Here is a 15,550-nt window from a genome sequence, read left to right as displayed (position 1 = left end):
CAGAAATTAGCACGGAGTCCCCCCCAGGTTCACAGAGGGTTAAAGACACCTCAGCGACCTGGGGAGGGTGTGGGGAAACAAAGGGACAGTAACTTCTTCTGGTGATCCCTCGCGTGAGGGGTCACCAGAGGAATTTACAGCGAATGACAGAAGTGCCAGCCAACCACAGCGATGGCTGGCACTTCGGTCAGCTTGCCTGACTTAATAGCGGGTGCATCTCCCGTTGAGGCTGCGGCTGGGGCGGAATAATGTGTTCCGGCAATTTTGTGGTGGGACCAGGGGGCCCCCGGCTGTGCTCCACCTCAGCCCCACTTTTTGGAGACTGCCAGGGCCTGGTTCCAGTTGGCCCTGGCCCACTTAAAGCACTGCCTGTATATATTTAAACTAAGGTCTTATTGACAAGCTATAACTAGCCACACTCTGGCGAGTGCTAGGTGAGGTTCAAGACAGAAAAAGGAATTTTGAGACTGAAAGTAGAACTTGTTTATTTCCCTAGAAATATTGTTTTTCACAGTTCTTTATTTTCTGATACACCTTTGAATGTTTCCTGGTTTTCCAGAAATACAACTTAAATAGCAAAGCACAATCACTCTTGCGATTGGATCTTGCTGCATTGGAGTCCTTTTTTACTTTGGGCCAATAGGTGGTGCTTTAGCGCAACCTGGAAGCCGAAACTATTGCAGTAGAGTTAAGATAGAGAGAAATGGCATATGAGGAGGGACAAAAAGCTTGTAGGTGTTGTTTGGTTATTTGCCCACCCATTGACTGCCTGTGCCCATGTTAATCCCTATGGCCATTCCCACCTATTTCCTGCCCCCTACACCGCAGCCCAAAGCACCTATTCATGGGAACTCTTTGAGCTTGCTTTCACCAAGCCTTACCATCAAACATTGCACTCAAAGTGCCTGCCAGTGTTTTTTCAAAGCAGTCTTGTGAAAGTTTACTTAATTAGAGTTGTAAGCATGTAACGGTGTAAGTGCATGTCTTTCACTCAAGTCCTGTTAAAAACAAGCACGGGCAAAGCCAACAGTTTGCAATTGTTTGTAAGTATTAGGCATTTGCCAGGCATTGCTATTGGATGCCCATGTACTTGCACTATTTTGCACCTGCTACTATCAATGGCCAGTTAATACCACTACGGCAGTGTCTGGCAAGTGCCTTTACCATGCCGACACAACAGTCCAAACTGTTGGCATTGTTGAGGTGGCTAAACTCATGATCTGCAGGTTTAGATGTGTGCCCTAGCTGAAGACCTGTTTTGCAGCATTGTAACTTGACAACAGGGAAAGCCCTCCCGACCAGCAGCTAAGCCCTCCACCGTTCCTACGAAACATGCCCATGAAACAATGTTGAAGAGCCAGAGACAGAAGCATCCCTGGGTGTGCACAGGAGCCCAGAGAAACCTGTGGCTCACTGCGTAAAAAGAGCGTTATTGTGTTCAAGGATAGAAGTTAATTTAACAAAAGAAAAGTGCAAGTAAAATTATAGAAGACTACCTTTATACAAAATAAACAATAAATACTGAAGAGGCATCAGGATAGCACATACTCATAATGCTTATAGAAAAGAACATAGCTTTACCTGAGTAATGCATCATATATTTTTGAAAAGTCTCCTTCAAAATCTCATTGTTTAAAACAATCACACAGGTTAAGAACAATCAGCAGACTGTCTTCCCTCATCCGACAACATAATAGGATTTTCATTGTTTAAAGGTCTCTCTCCCAGATCATCCAGCTTCTAAGTGACCGACTCCCAAGAACCTAATTTCACGTACCCCTGATTTTCAAACTCTTATGAAACTATATCCTCCTAGTTGTAGTGCCGCTTATCTGGACTAAGAGGAAATCCCTATAAAAAGAAACACAAAGTTATTCATGGAAGACTTGGATGAATCCCTCTGGGCAACTTCTCGTTCTTTTATTGTACTTCTGTGACATCACAGAACATCACCAAACCTGTGCACAGTAGTCTTGGTCCTTTCCTCAAAGGCAAGCATCCAGCCTGAACGTCTGGGCACCTTCTCCTTTTTACAGTAATTGATGCAGCCTAATGGATGATTTGGCATTGACGGGTGCAATCGGTGAGGGGCATCTTGATTCCCTAGATCCCACCAGCAACAGACCAGGCCTGGCCCTAATCCCCTCCCACTCAGAGAGATTCACGGGTAAAACTCGAAGGTGAAAAATGGAAAGCTTTAAACCAATCATGACAACTAGGAATTCCCTTGGGCAACTTCTAGGACACTTTTTTAGTTCAGGCTATTAGGTGGCGCTTAAGCACCGCCTCTTAACCGAAACTATTGCACTGGAGTACAGGTAGGAGGGAAAAGACATGCGAGGAGGGACACGGAGGTTATGCGTGTTGTTTGTTTATTTACCCACACATTGACTACCACTGGCAATGCTCATCCATATTGCCATTCCCACTCACTACCTGCCCTCTCCTGGGGTCTCTTTGAGCTCGTTCCATCAAGAGATAACACCATGCTTTAGCCTGTCACTGTTATTTCTAGTGGTCTGCTGGGAGTTAATGGTTTAAATACAGCTGCAAATTGCTACTGGAGTAATAGGAATGTCTTAACCAAGCGTGCCTTCAGGCACTTGATTTATATTGCTTCCATGCACTGAAGCCCTGTTAAAGACAAGCAACAACAAAGCCAACAGTTTTGGCCTGAGGTATTAGATAGGCATTTGCCAGGTACTGCCGTCATATGCCCAGGTAATTACTCTGTTTTGCGATCTAATGGCCATTATGCCAGTGCCTATGTCATGCCTACACAAAAGCCCAAACTGTTGGCTTTTCCAAAGCTTGTTTTATTTATCTTGTCGGATCCATGAGACAATGGGAAATCCTCCTAGAAGGGCAGGATTTTACACTACAAGTACAACATTACACAGGTGGGCCCATTTACGAGCACATTGCCAGCATGACCGATCGAGAATTCAGAACTGTCAATGATGTTACTCCTCGTTGCATCATTCATGTAAAAGGGACCCTCTCTGCTGCTCATGTCCTTTTAGGTGCTGAGAATCCAGACTTACAAGCTGCAAGGAACGGGGTCCAGCTTGCACGAAAGGAACGAATATTTTATTTGATAGTTTCAGGGCTTCTTTTACAGTTTGCCAGAAGTGTGGAGCTGTTTCTTTGGTAACCAACCATTCAGAACACTTTTCCCTGACCTGTAGCTTGGGTGACTATATATATGTTTAAAGAGCACTTCCTTTCCAGTCCTGAGCTTAAGACCTCCTTGGTATTAGGTGCAATAGTCCAATGTATTCAATTGAAGTTAACTAAGAGTGCAACACCTAGAATGCAACCACATGCACATTCGGAAGAACACAGCCCGGCAAGATGATACCCCCTCCCACTGTGTTCCACTGCCTTTATTGCATAGCGCCCCAAAGCATTCTAGCTGTGTTCACACTATATAAATCCCCTACATACACACGCATTACTTTGCTGTATGAAAGCTTGGGATTGCAAAAGTGATGTTGGATCGTGATTTGTTGGTTGCACTTTTTCCATTTGCTCTGCAACGTTTGGCCTTTCCTCTTCGGGGCCTAGGAGGTCCTCCTCAGTGTGTTATCTCTTTCGCCTCATCTTATCAGAATTATTTTCCATTCCTTCTGGGGCTCCACTCTGTACAGGTCATGTATTTGAGCAAGCACACTATAGTTTGATTAGGATCTATGGGGGTTTATGGGGGAGTTGGTGGGGACATCTTTGAGATTTGGTATCCTTCCCAGAAGCAGAGAACAGAGTTTGGACTAGATGGGGCAGCTGAAGTCATTCAATGCCTTGGCCAACTAACCCCCATATGGAAAATGGTGAGCACATAATCACAACTTTAGGTTGAGATCGAGAAGTCAATGTTGAGGTCGAAAAAGAGACTGGGTTTATGGCTTTGTATGCAGAGGAGTTTGACAAACAATTAAGTGCAACCTAAGGTGTCCATATCTGCTTCTTCTCCTTGGACAAGACCCTGTAGGAGGTCATTCGCCCAGACGTTCAGGTTCTCATGGGACCTGCACAGTTGGAAGCCCAGGGGAAGCTTGAGCAAGGCTGCCTAGAAGGATGTGTGCCTTTTTAGAGAGTGGTATACAGGATAGTAACATATTTTTTTATTGTATTCAGTTTGTAAACAAATCTTTACAACATTATTATGACAAATGTATCAACATAGACAAGTTGTTGGATTATAAAAAGAGAAAAGTGCAATTACATATAACATAATTGACACATATTCAAAGCATCTAAGAGATGGATGTTCAGGTATAGTTAAATATAGTTAAATACATAAAAACTAGGAGATCGCCATAAAAAGGTCGCAATGTTTCAACATCCTTTTGCAAATAGCAAGTGCATAAGGATGTAGGATACACATGAAATTAGTCGTCAATTCTTTCTGCGACCTCTTGTTAGTTACTGAGACATATTAGAGCCTCTAAACTATTAGGTATAAATAATTTCCATAAAACAGAGAGTGGTATACAGCTGGACACAAAAACGAGCAAAGAGGGCTGCGGCCCCTGTGGATGTACTTGGTTCAGAGCTTCCTATGGGTCGCTTGGATCAAATCTTCTCCAAGCCAAATGCCAGTCGGTAGAGTTCCTAAGGCATCCTCACCTTCTCATTGGCATTTCCATGCCGCTATGCCCCGCCCCCCTTGCAAGGGTCATCAAGATGTGTGTGTTCTGTTACAAGTGTCTACTGATTATTCAGCCCAGGCACCCAAAGACTGGGCCTCAACGCTATTCCCCAGATACTTCTGCTGATTCTGCCCAAACGCTTACAATTAATTGCGTGTTTAATGAGCCAAATCAAAGTAGCCCATTATGCAGGTGAGTCTGAGATCCTACTCCTTCAGATGTCTCCTTCTTCACTCTGTCATTTCACCCCCAAGCAGGGGTCTACAACGTTTAGCTCTCCAATGTTTTGCACTACAGCTCCCATCTTCCATAGCCAGCACAGTTGATGGCAAGGGATCATGGGAATTGTAATCCAAAACATTTGGAGAGGCAAAGGTTGCAGACCCCTACTCTAGGTGCACAGGGGGTGCTGAGTAACCCATGTCCACACCACTATCTATGACACTGAAGACAGTGTGTTTTCAACATGCTAGACTCAAACACATTCCCAAGAGCAACATAGACAGGATCTTAAGAACTCAGCCCAACTAGCGCGTGGATTACTCTAAAGGTGGTCTGCTGGCTTACTTGATAAATCGACTACAACTCCCATGGAGTCTCATTCTTGGCACTTGTAAATGAGATCACATTTCACAGCTCTGGCCCATACACTGGCTCCCACCTTTGAGCCAAGAGGTTCAGTATTGACTGTCTGATTTGCAAGGGTCTACCTTTCGTGTCCACTATATAGTTAGGAAATGTTCCCTCTTTTGTCCCTTGAGCTCTGCTTGAGGGGAATTCCTTGGCATCCACACATTACGAACAGTCTAGAATTGGTGGGACAGGATGTGAAGGACAGGGTTCCTTCCTCAGGAATAGTCTTTCTCTAGCTCTTCACATTCCACAACAGCATGAAAAAATACTGACTTGCCCGGGCTACTGCTCCTTCCGGTCTTCTTGGCTGGTCTGTGTGTTGTTCTTCTGTCAGCAGTTGTCTGACACGTCGAGAAGGTTATTTCCGTATATTGTGCCATTTAAACATAATGTATTATTTGCATCGAATGTTCAGCCAAGCGTGTATCGCTTATTTCCCCCATTATATATTTTTTCAATCATATAGTCCAATTTGATAAAAAAGCTCTGACTAAAAAAATCATATCACTCAGCTTGTGAAAACCAGTAACCACCTCCTAGAAATGGCTCACAGCATCACTTCCCAGCCCTCCAGCACCAAGCCTTTCCTCTCCAGGACCATTATCCTCTCGTGAATGGACTTTGTCAACTCTGCAAATATTAGTCCTCCCTAGTAATGCTTGTCAACGCATTAAACCATCCAGAACAAAGCCACCAGGCCTTCATCTTAATTACCACACAACACACCTTTGAGGCCATCTAACAGCAGTGTATTCCAACATCATAATGAAATATCTGCTGCACATACACATAGGTGTACAGTCAAGGTCCCACCTATCTTCACAATCACATTTTTTTTAAATCAGCCCCTCTGGAAAATCAGATCTCGGAACTTTGCATCGGCAATTTCAAGATGCCTAACGTACCAACTTGGTGGTGGGTGGTGAGTTGTAGTCTCCATCTTACAGGACACAGTTCCATGGTGACGGCAGGAGAAGACAATTGGCCTAATTATAAGTCAGCTGGTATGGTATTAAAGTGGAGGTATTAACGTATACCAGCACTTTACCGGACTGGCCGACTACAGGTTTGCCGGTGGGGCACCTAAGTTACCGATCACCAGCACCGGTGTTGCCGGTGCCAGTAATGATGGCAAATCCCCCCATGGAGTCCTATCTGACTAAATGAAAAGGGATTTACACCATCACTCAGGCACTCATAATCCAGCAGTAATGCTGCTGCACCGAGTGTCGGAAACGGTAATAGCATTTGCCGGTATCCTGGAGGATTTCCCGCCAGGATACCGGCAATGTCATAATGATGCCCAATGGCTCTGTCATAACTGGTTTTGCCTCTCTTTACTAAAAGCTCTCATAAATATTTTCTGGCATGCCCTTGAAACCCCAGTGACCCACAATTATTCATAAGTGACAAGGGGCTCCTGAAACCCTAAGAACTTGTGGTAGAAATTGAGAGCCAGCCCCCATCCACACCCAACCAATTCTACAAACATTATTTTCCTACTTCTGGCCTGCGCTGGTTAGGACAAATGTGAGGCATATTTTCCTTTCACTCCCATTCCTCGCCCTGACCCATGCCCATACTTTTCTATTTCCATTAATGGTCAGGAAGGGTTTTACTAAAAAAAAAGAAACCATGACCCATTACTCTGATTGGGCAAGCGCAGGTACTTTAGAAGTGTGCCCAGACCCTGAAAACTCCCTTTTTGTAAAAAAAATAATTATGTATAGTCCTGCAGGGATGCCGAACAACAAGGACACTGGGCAAACTTTCTCAGACATTTTGGTGATTTGAGTCTCTACCGAATAGGTTCTCTCAGCCCTAACTTTGAGCTATTCGGTATTACAGAACATGAGGCCTCATTCTAGGTTTGCCAGTACCCTGGAGGAATGGGATACTGTTACTGCCACTTGGTCCGGTGGAATTACTGCTGGATTACAAGTGGAGTGAGGGAGGTATCACTGGACTCCATGAGGGGATATGCCTGCATTACTGGTGCCGGTAATACAGGCTATTTCTGCTTGTAAGGAGCCTGACTTACCCGCAGCCGTTGGCTGGAGGTGAATCAGGTTCCTCACCGGCCAATTTATAGTTGGCTCGTGCGGTAACATGCCGGTAAACACTATTACCAGCACGTTATCACCACACCAGCCAACTTATAATGAGACCCACTGTCTTTCCCCACCATTTCTCTCCCATACTGTTTCTCACTGCCACATTGCATGCTTTATTCTCTGAAACAACTCACTGCTGAGAATTCACATCCAGTCCTCAAGAGCTGTAGGGGCGCCAAATTTTCAGGATAATCAGTACTTCCTGAAGAATCCCCATTTAGACTGACTGTGTCCATATTTATTTTACATGGCTATCCCCAAACCGTGGAGTTCATCTACTTTTTGTATGCGCATGTTATAAACATCCAACGCATGGATGTAACTGTTACCCCGTAGCAGAGCCGTCTCGAAGGCCCCACAGACTTGGTTTCTGGGATCTTTCCCTTGTGCAGCACAACTGCGCCACACACAGTCGATCTTCCCAACACAAAGCTCTGAGCAGTAGCCTGGAGCCCATGGAACCAGGAATGCTTAGACACATACTCCTTTCCTCCAATCAGACAGTACCTGGAGCCTTCTTCATGCCCACGCTCGCTATGTTTACGTTGTGATACTTGTAATGCTCTGCCTCTCAGGACAAGTCTTGCTTTTATATCTATCGCTGCCCCATGTAAGCAAAAACAAGCAGAGTGCCGGGCAGGCAAGGTGTCAGAGGGCCATACACTCACCCGAAAGGTCAGTGCAGTACTCCACCAAGAGGTGTCTTTACACACACGGCAGATACTCGGAATTAAGCAACACACATGCGTGCTCAGGCTGCAAGCATAGAATCTGCCAGTCTATTTGGCAAATACTGGAATAGCCACAGGGTCAGTCAATTGCCTTGGCTAATCTTCAGGGAATCCTTGAATAAGCCCCTGAAATTAGATGGCAAAAGTAGTACAAACACACTCTTCCAATTACAAATTCAGGGAGGGGGCGTCTGAGAGTCACTGTGCTTGACTCAGCTGTTGACATGTATTTGATAATCAAACTTCATTGAGAGGCCTGTAAACTATCGAGCTGTTGATACAAAAGAAACACTCTATTATAATTCTGAGGTAATTAAGCAATAAACCCCATTTGCAAGGCCATTACATGGTCCCGGCGCCATTACCCTAACAGTAATGCCACACTCCCCCACCCAGGTGGGCTTTATAGCTATTAGCATCCCTCCATGCTTTACTGGGTGCTATTCGTGGGTTTTTTTTTAAGTTGAGAAAGGGCACAGTTGCCTTTCTTTATCTGCCATTACTGCAGACGGGAAGGCCCATAATAGTGAGTATACCCCGACCGGCGAGGAACAAGGGAGCCGAACCCAAGTGGTGGTGGGGTTGAGGTGGGGAGCAGGCGGGGGAGGTGGAAAAGGTGAGAGGACTGGGGAAGTGAGGATAGGCCACAAGGAAAAACGGCAGGGAAAATGGCGGGCTCTCGGTTCTAAAGAAGTTCGAAACACGGGCAATACCATGAATAGAGGCTGCCGTCCAAGATACCTGATTGGCTGGGAGGTTTCTTAACACCCGCCCAAGGCGCCACCGGGTGCTAATGAGGCTTAAGCTGACATCGGAAAGCCCACCAGTCATTATCAATCTGCAAGCTATGGCGTGGCGTCGAAGACCAAGAAGAATGTTTGGCTTTCCACCACTCACCAGGAGAGTGCGACTGGCCTGTGCAGGAAGTGTGAGGTTTCTCAGCACGGCGCTTCTGAAAACTCAGAAGGGCTGGGGGAGAGTGAGCTGCAGGTCCCATCTGACTGGAAGCATCTACAGGGGAGAGGCGCGTGGCACCGGCATAACCGACCTCTCCTTCTATATCTATACCCTAGAGCAGGGCTCGGTAAACAGCGCCGGCAGTTCCCCAGCAGAGCAGGCACCTGCTTCAAGGAGGGCATTTCCAATTAAGCAGCGATAATTGCCTGCTTGTGCATCCGAGCTGCACTGCGCAATCAATTAAACAGACCAAATTGTTTCTGGACACATTTGTTGAAGAGAAGCATTAGTTCAGAAACATTAATTTCTGTACAAATGTTTACAATGGAAATGAAGTTCTGATTCAGCAATTGCTCTGTTAACACCCCGCCTTTTACTGTTCTGGCTCCCGGCAGCGAGCATGAGCCCAGTCACCTCTCCTTCCGTGTGTATGTATTATCTCACTTTACCAAAATATTCCAGCCTTCTGAATGGAAAATTTTAACACCTTCATTTCTATTGCAATTGTTTTTCGCGTATTTGTTTCATACCAGTGCATGCCTTCTGCTTAGTTCTGCATGGCGTGCATTCACCGTTGAATGTAATTATCGTGTAGCAAGTAAAATATCTCAGTCGGTTAATGCATTTGCTGAAGAAATATTTTTGTGTGGGATGAAGAGCGGTGCCAATCAAGGAGGACCTTAACGATGCCCCTACATAATATGCATTCCATGCACGTCATCAAATATTAATACCCACAAAGGTGAAAGCTCAGGGGTGGGTCGGGCGCTTTCATGTCACAAGTGTCCATTGGAAAAAGGTGTACAGTATCATTGCGTTTGTCTTCAGCACACCAACGCCTGTCAAGTGGAGGCCTGTATACTTCCAAACACTGTGTGGGTAACTGCTGAACTCATATGCATGTATTAGTATTGGCCGACCCCCAAACCCTCTCCCCTAATGATAGGCTCACAACTTGTGTCAAGTGTTGGCAATAAAAGGCCGTAGGATTTTATTGTACAGATATGGGTTATGGCAATACACAATATCACATATCATAATGGTATCATACCTTTGGGCACCGGGTCCTGAGGTTACCCCCTCTGGCCCGTGCACGCCTTCTCATGTCCCACGACTTGTTGTGGGCACCGTACAGTGCCCTGTACTTCTTTTTGTTCTTCTCCCTCTTTTGTAGGGTGGGAGGGTTCTGTGGTAAAGAAGCAAAAAGATTTGGAAGACACTGAGTAAACAGTGAACCTCCTGTATGATTGGGTCCCCGTTCAGGGTCCACAAACAGATTGTGTTTACTCAGAGCACGCTACTCTTATTTATAGGACCCAGGGAGGCCCTGGGTGTTTGTTATATATGTGGTGGGGGGCTGCTGTTGTCGCAGCCCCCGGCCGGATTATCGACTGTCTGGCCCCGTGGTGGGGGCAGGTCTTTGAACCTGGGCCCTGCCTGACTGTTGGTTTCCTTATGGTGCTTAGCACCTTGGTGTTTGGAGGAAGGGTGAGGTGACTGTTCACACCTCACCCTTCATGGCTTTGTGCTGCAGAGACTGTGTGTCTCTGTAGCTGGGGAGAGGAGCAGGCACAGGTAAGGTTGGGGCTGCCCCTCTCCCAGCTGCTGATAACAGCAGTTACCCTGCCTCGCTTTTGGGATGCCCATGCAGCATTGCCCATAACTGCTGAACTCATATGCATGCATCAGTATTGGCCGACCCCAAAACCCTCTCCCGTAATGATAGGCTCACAACTTGTGTCAAGTGTTGGCAATAAAAGGCTGTAGGATTTTATTGTACAGATATGGGTTATGGCAATACACAATATCACATATCATAATGGTGTCATACTTTTGGGCATCGGATCCTGAGGTTACCCCCTCTGACCCGTGCCGCCACACGTGGGCAGGTTGTGCGGCTGACCGTGTTCCCCCAGAAGTATGCCCTAGAGGCAGCCCCTGTAAGCGAGGGTCGCATTGATTTCCTGAAAGAAATGTTCCATGCCCTGGTTAGAAAAATGGGTGCCGTCCTGTAGGAAGGGGTCTGGGTTGCCTAGTGTAATGGCTGGGTGTTTTATGAATCCCAGTCCTCTTGTCGTACAGAATCTCTCTATTCCCCTGTTCAGTTTTCTTTTGGAGATGTCTACAGATTTGTAGCAGTTGGCCCCTAGCCATTTCTTTCTTGGTAAGATGGCTGAGAAGTATATTTCTGTACCCCTCCAGTTGTGAGAAATGCATGCTAGGGAGGAGCAGATTTCTTTGCATAGAATTCGTCTACCCGTGTTGACTAGGTGGTTGCCCCCTAGATGGATGATCAGGAATTCTGGGGGGTCTCTGTATGCCACTAATTCCGCTAGTGTTTCGTGGATGTCGGCCCACCGTAGGCCTCTGTATCCCCACCATGAAGTAATGGTGTTTCTGAAAGGTGCCCCTTCTTTGGTCTCTTCTGCCCATCTGTCTGTCCTGAAAACGAATGAGTGGCTGACTATCCATGCTGATCTGAGTGTGGTCCTCGTTTCGCCTGTTGTTTCTGTGGTGGGGCGGGGGAGGGAAAAGAAAAGAAAATTGAGGGAGGATGGCTATATCAGTTGTGGTCTGATAGATCTTTTATAACAGTCTGACTTCCATCCCCCTATGTTTTTTAGTTGTTGCGGTGCTAGGCCTCCCTGCCATGCTGCAGTGGCGGCACCTATCCTGAAGGAATGGGTGCCAAAGCATTTGGGGTCCCACCCTGCTTTGTTGATTGCTTTCATCAGCACCCCTTTAAATTGGTAGCGGCTTAGTGCTGATGCATCCTTGTGGATTAAGAAACCCCCCCCACTTTGGGTCGTTGTGCGTAATAGAGGTTGGTGATGCAAAACGGACAGTTTGTTGCTTCATCAATGCAACAAATGTTGATGGTTCTTTTAGCACCCGTTTTTGACTGTTGCATTTCTATGTTAACACTCTCCTGTCTCACCCTGACCTCCATGACACTCAGGCCGTTTGTGGCCTTGGTGCTGGAGGCGATGAGTTCTCCTACCCGGAAAGCCCCAAAGTAAGCTAGGAAAAAGGCTGTTTTGAATAACATTATCTCGTATGGGTGCCAACATATGGCTTCCAACTGGCTTGCTATCTGCACAAGTTTGATGAAATCAAGGGGTCGGAGGGTGTCCACTTGGGGACACTCCATTCTGCCCCATGCTTTCATTGCATAAGAGATGAGGGCGTTCTGGGTGGGGTCTGAATCGCCCCGCATTTTTGTAAAATATGAAATTGCCACCAGGTGTCTTTTTGCTCTACATGGTTTAAACCTGTGGCATTAAATACTGTCTGTAAGCACTTTCTGTACTGTGTTGCAGTAGTGCTTGCCACTGCCCTCTCTGCCATTTCCGTTAGGAAGCCTGTGAGGTTGTTGGCACCCGTTGATGATGTGCCTGATTCTTGTTGGGCATCCCAGTCTGGGCTCTCTGGCGCTGGCGTTGATACCAATGTGTTGTTGGCACCCGTTTTAGAGGTGCCTGTTTTCTGTTGGTCATCCCGGCCTGCGCTCTCTGGTGCTGGCGTTGATGCCAATGTGTTGTTGGCACCCATTTTAGAAGTGCCTGGTTTCCGTTGGGCATCCCGGCCTGAGCTCTCTGGCACTGGCGTTGATGCCATTATTTTTGTCTTCCTATTATTGCCCAGCATTCTGCCGGTATTGGCGTCATCTGTTCTTGGGTGTGTGGCGCTAGCTCTCGGAATCTTGTCCACTGGAAGCGAGATAAAGCATCAGCAATGTTATTATCTGCCCCTGAAATGTGCTTCACTTTGACTACAACGTTTTCTTGTAGTGTGACTGTTGTAATGGCTCGTAATAGTTTCAGTACTAAAGGGCATTTTGTAGACCTTCTGTTTATGGAGCCCACTACAGCCATGTTATCGCACCACATCAAAAGTTCTGTGTTCGCTAGTTGCCTGCCCCAGATGTGTAATGTTAGCCAGATGGGAAATATTTCTAGGAGGGTGATGTTTTTTGTCCACCCTGCTGCTTGCCATGAATTGGGCCAGTGTCCTGCCACCCATTCAGAGTCTAGTATGGCTCCACACCCCTTGCTCCTGGCTGCATCGGTGTATAGGACCCTGTTTGACCAGGTATTTAGAGGCTTTTGGCAAAGTAAAGACCCGTTGAAATCCCTGAGGAATTTTGCCCATGTTTCCAGGTCTTGATTAACCTCTTTGCCTAGCCGGATATGCAAGTGGGGTTTGGTGAATGATTTGATTTTGAACTCTAGGCTTCTGGAAAATATCCTCCCTTGAGGTATTATTCTGGGTGCGAAATTGAGACTGCCCGCTAGGGATTGTATTTCTTTTACTGTCCCCTTATCTTTCGTTATCAGGTTTTGTATTTTAAACAAGAGTTCTGTTATTTTTGTTTTGGGGATTCTGCAGAGCCCCTTTGCTGAGTCTATTTCGATGCCCAGGAAAATTATGTTAGTGCCTGGTTTGGTGGTTTTCTCCTTCACTAGGGGAATTCCTCATTGGGTGGCCATGTGCTCCAGTTTTGCTAAAGCCCTGCCGCATTCACCAGAGTTTGGTGGCCCCATAACCATGAAGTCATCTAAGTAATGTACTATATTTGTCCCTGGTCTCTGCTTTTGGAAAGCCCATTGAAAAAAGGAACTGAATTGCTCAAATAGTGCACAGGATACTGCGCACCCCATGGGGAGGCATCTGTCTACGTAGAATTTGTTGTTACAAGTGAAACCTAGCCACTGCTGTGAATCTGGGTGGACTGGCAAAAGTCTAAAAGCGGATTCGATGTCCAGCTTGGCCATCAGGGCGTTTCTGCCACATTCTTGTATGAGCCTTACCGCCTCTTAGAAATGTGTGTAAGATACAGCGGATTCTGTGTGCGGGATGCCGTCGTTTAAAGACTGGCCTTTGGGGTGGGAAAGGTGATGGATTAGCCTCATTTTCCCAGGTTCTTTTTTGGAGACCAGGCCTAGTGGGGATATGAAATAGTTATTTAAAGGCATGCAGTCCCAGGGACCTGCTATCCTGCCTAGTTGCAGTTCTTTCTTGATTTTGCTTTCTACTATCTGGGGGTTATCCCTGGCTGACTTCAGGTTCATCGGGACGGTCCGTGACCCAGAGCCCTTAAATGGGATGGAAAAACCCTTGGTGAAACCCTGCCATATTGTCATGCTGTTTTCCTTGTCTGGGTAGTTGTTAAGGGCTTCTCTAAAGTTGCCCAGGTTGATGGGTGTTCGTCCTGGTCCTAGAATTGGGGTATCATTCTTTCTTGGCTGGTAGTCTGGTGCAGTTGCTTGCTGCATGGTCACCGTTGCAGTTTGTGCAGGTGTGTTTGTACCAGCATTCTTTGCCCCATGTACACTGGGTTTTCCCAAAATGTCTGCATGGGATGTTGGATTTGGCAGCTTGATGTTTGTCTGTCTGTGGGCATTATTTTTAGCCGCCCAAGGCTGGTTCTTCCGAAAGGGCTGCTCCCCTTTCTTGGATTTATCATTGTCATTGGACTTGTTTCCCTGAGAATTTTTGCTATTTTTGGAAGAAGAATGTGTGGTATCTTCTTCCAGGGGAGGTTCCGCATTGAGGGTGTATAAATCGTTCTGGACTTCATCCCACTCAATGGCAGGCCTTTCTGACATGCTCCTCCTGAATCTGATGTCATATGCTAGCCATGTCTTCCCCCTCTGTGTTACTTTTACTTCCCTTATGTTATCAACGTATGCCCAGATTTTCCTACCATCCATGGGGAATTTTTCTTCGTATATTGTTGCTAAAATGGCAAAGGCTTGTAACCAGTTGTCCCAGTTTTGTTCCACCTGGGCGTTTCTGGCAATAGCTTTTTCTTTTATCTTTTTGGGGTCTCTGAAAGCATCTTTCCCTTTGCGCTGGGCTTCTATTAAAGAAAAGATTTCTATGAATTCCTTGGCTCATATGGCTTCTTTGATTGTGGTATCAATGTTCCATGCCAGACATCTTTTGTATCCATTTAATATCTCTGTTTGGAAAGATTTCATTTTTTGGTCTAACTGAGCATTACAGATTGTTACAATGTCTGTTGTACTGCTGCCGGGTGTCCCTGTCACGCCCATGTTGTCTGCGCTAGAGGTTGCCCATGCTTTTGATGCCCGTGTGGTGTTTATTTTACTAAATGGGCAGCCCCCAGACTTGTTTCACTGATATTTAAATAATTGGTTTTGCTGTGAGGGCGCCCGTGCAAAATTATAGAAAATATTTTTACTCTGCCGTATTTGGGTCTGCCGAGTTTGAACTTGCATCCGCAAGCTCTGCATGGATGTCAAAAAATGAGCTCCCTGCTCGCCGTGCTACCTGGCTGGCTGTGATTCTTCCTGAATTTAAAGCAGGCTTGTGTTATCTTGCACCGCCTGCCTTGCTACGCGGATGCTCCGATTAAATGCAAACAAAAATGTATCTCTTCCAGGACACAAGTGTCTATTTTTCCTCCCTCGTAGTCCCAGTGCGGCGGCTTACCTGG

The 15,550-nt window shown here is 46.2% G+C and overlaps 1 protein-coding gene across 3 annotated transcripts in view; it reads right to left on the bottom strand.

Moving 5' to 3' along the window:
• The window catches only part of ZBP1 (Z-DNA binding protein 1), a 169,852-nt gene that overhangs the window by 142,116 nt on the left and 12,186 nt on the right, over positions 1-15,550 (bottom strand). The gene's annotated exons all lie outside the window — the stretch shown is intronic.

This window comes from Ambystoma mexicanum, chromosome 3p (assembly GCF_040938575.1).
Source record: "Ambystoma mexicanum isolate Mex_15411 chromosome 3p, UKY_AmexF1_1, whole genome shotgun sequence".
Lineage (NCBI taxonomy): Eukaryota > Metazoa > Chordata > Amphibia > Caudata > Ambystomatidae > Ambystoma > Ambystoma mexicanum.
This window is presented reverse-complemented; position numbering and strand designations above follow the sequence as displayed.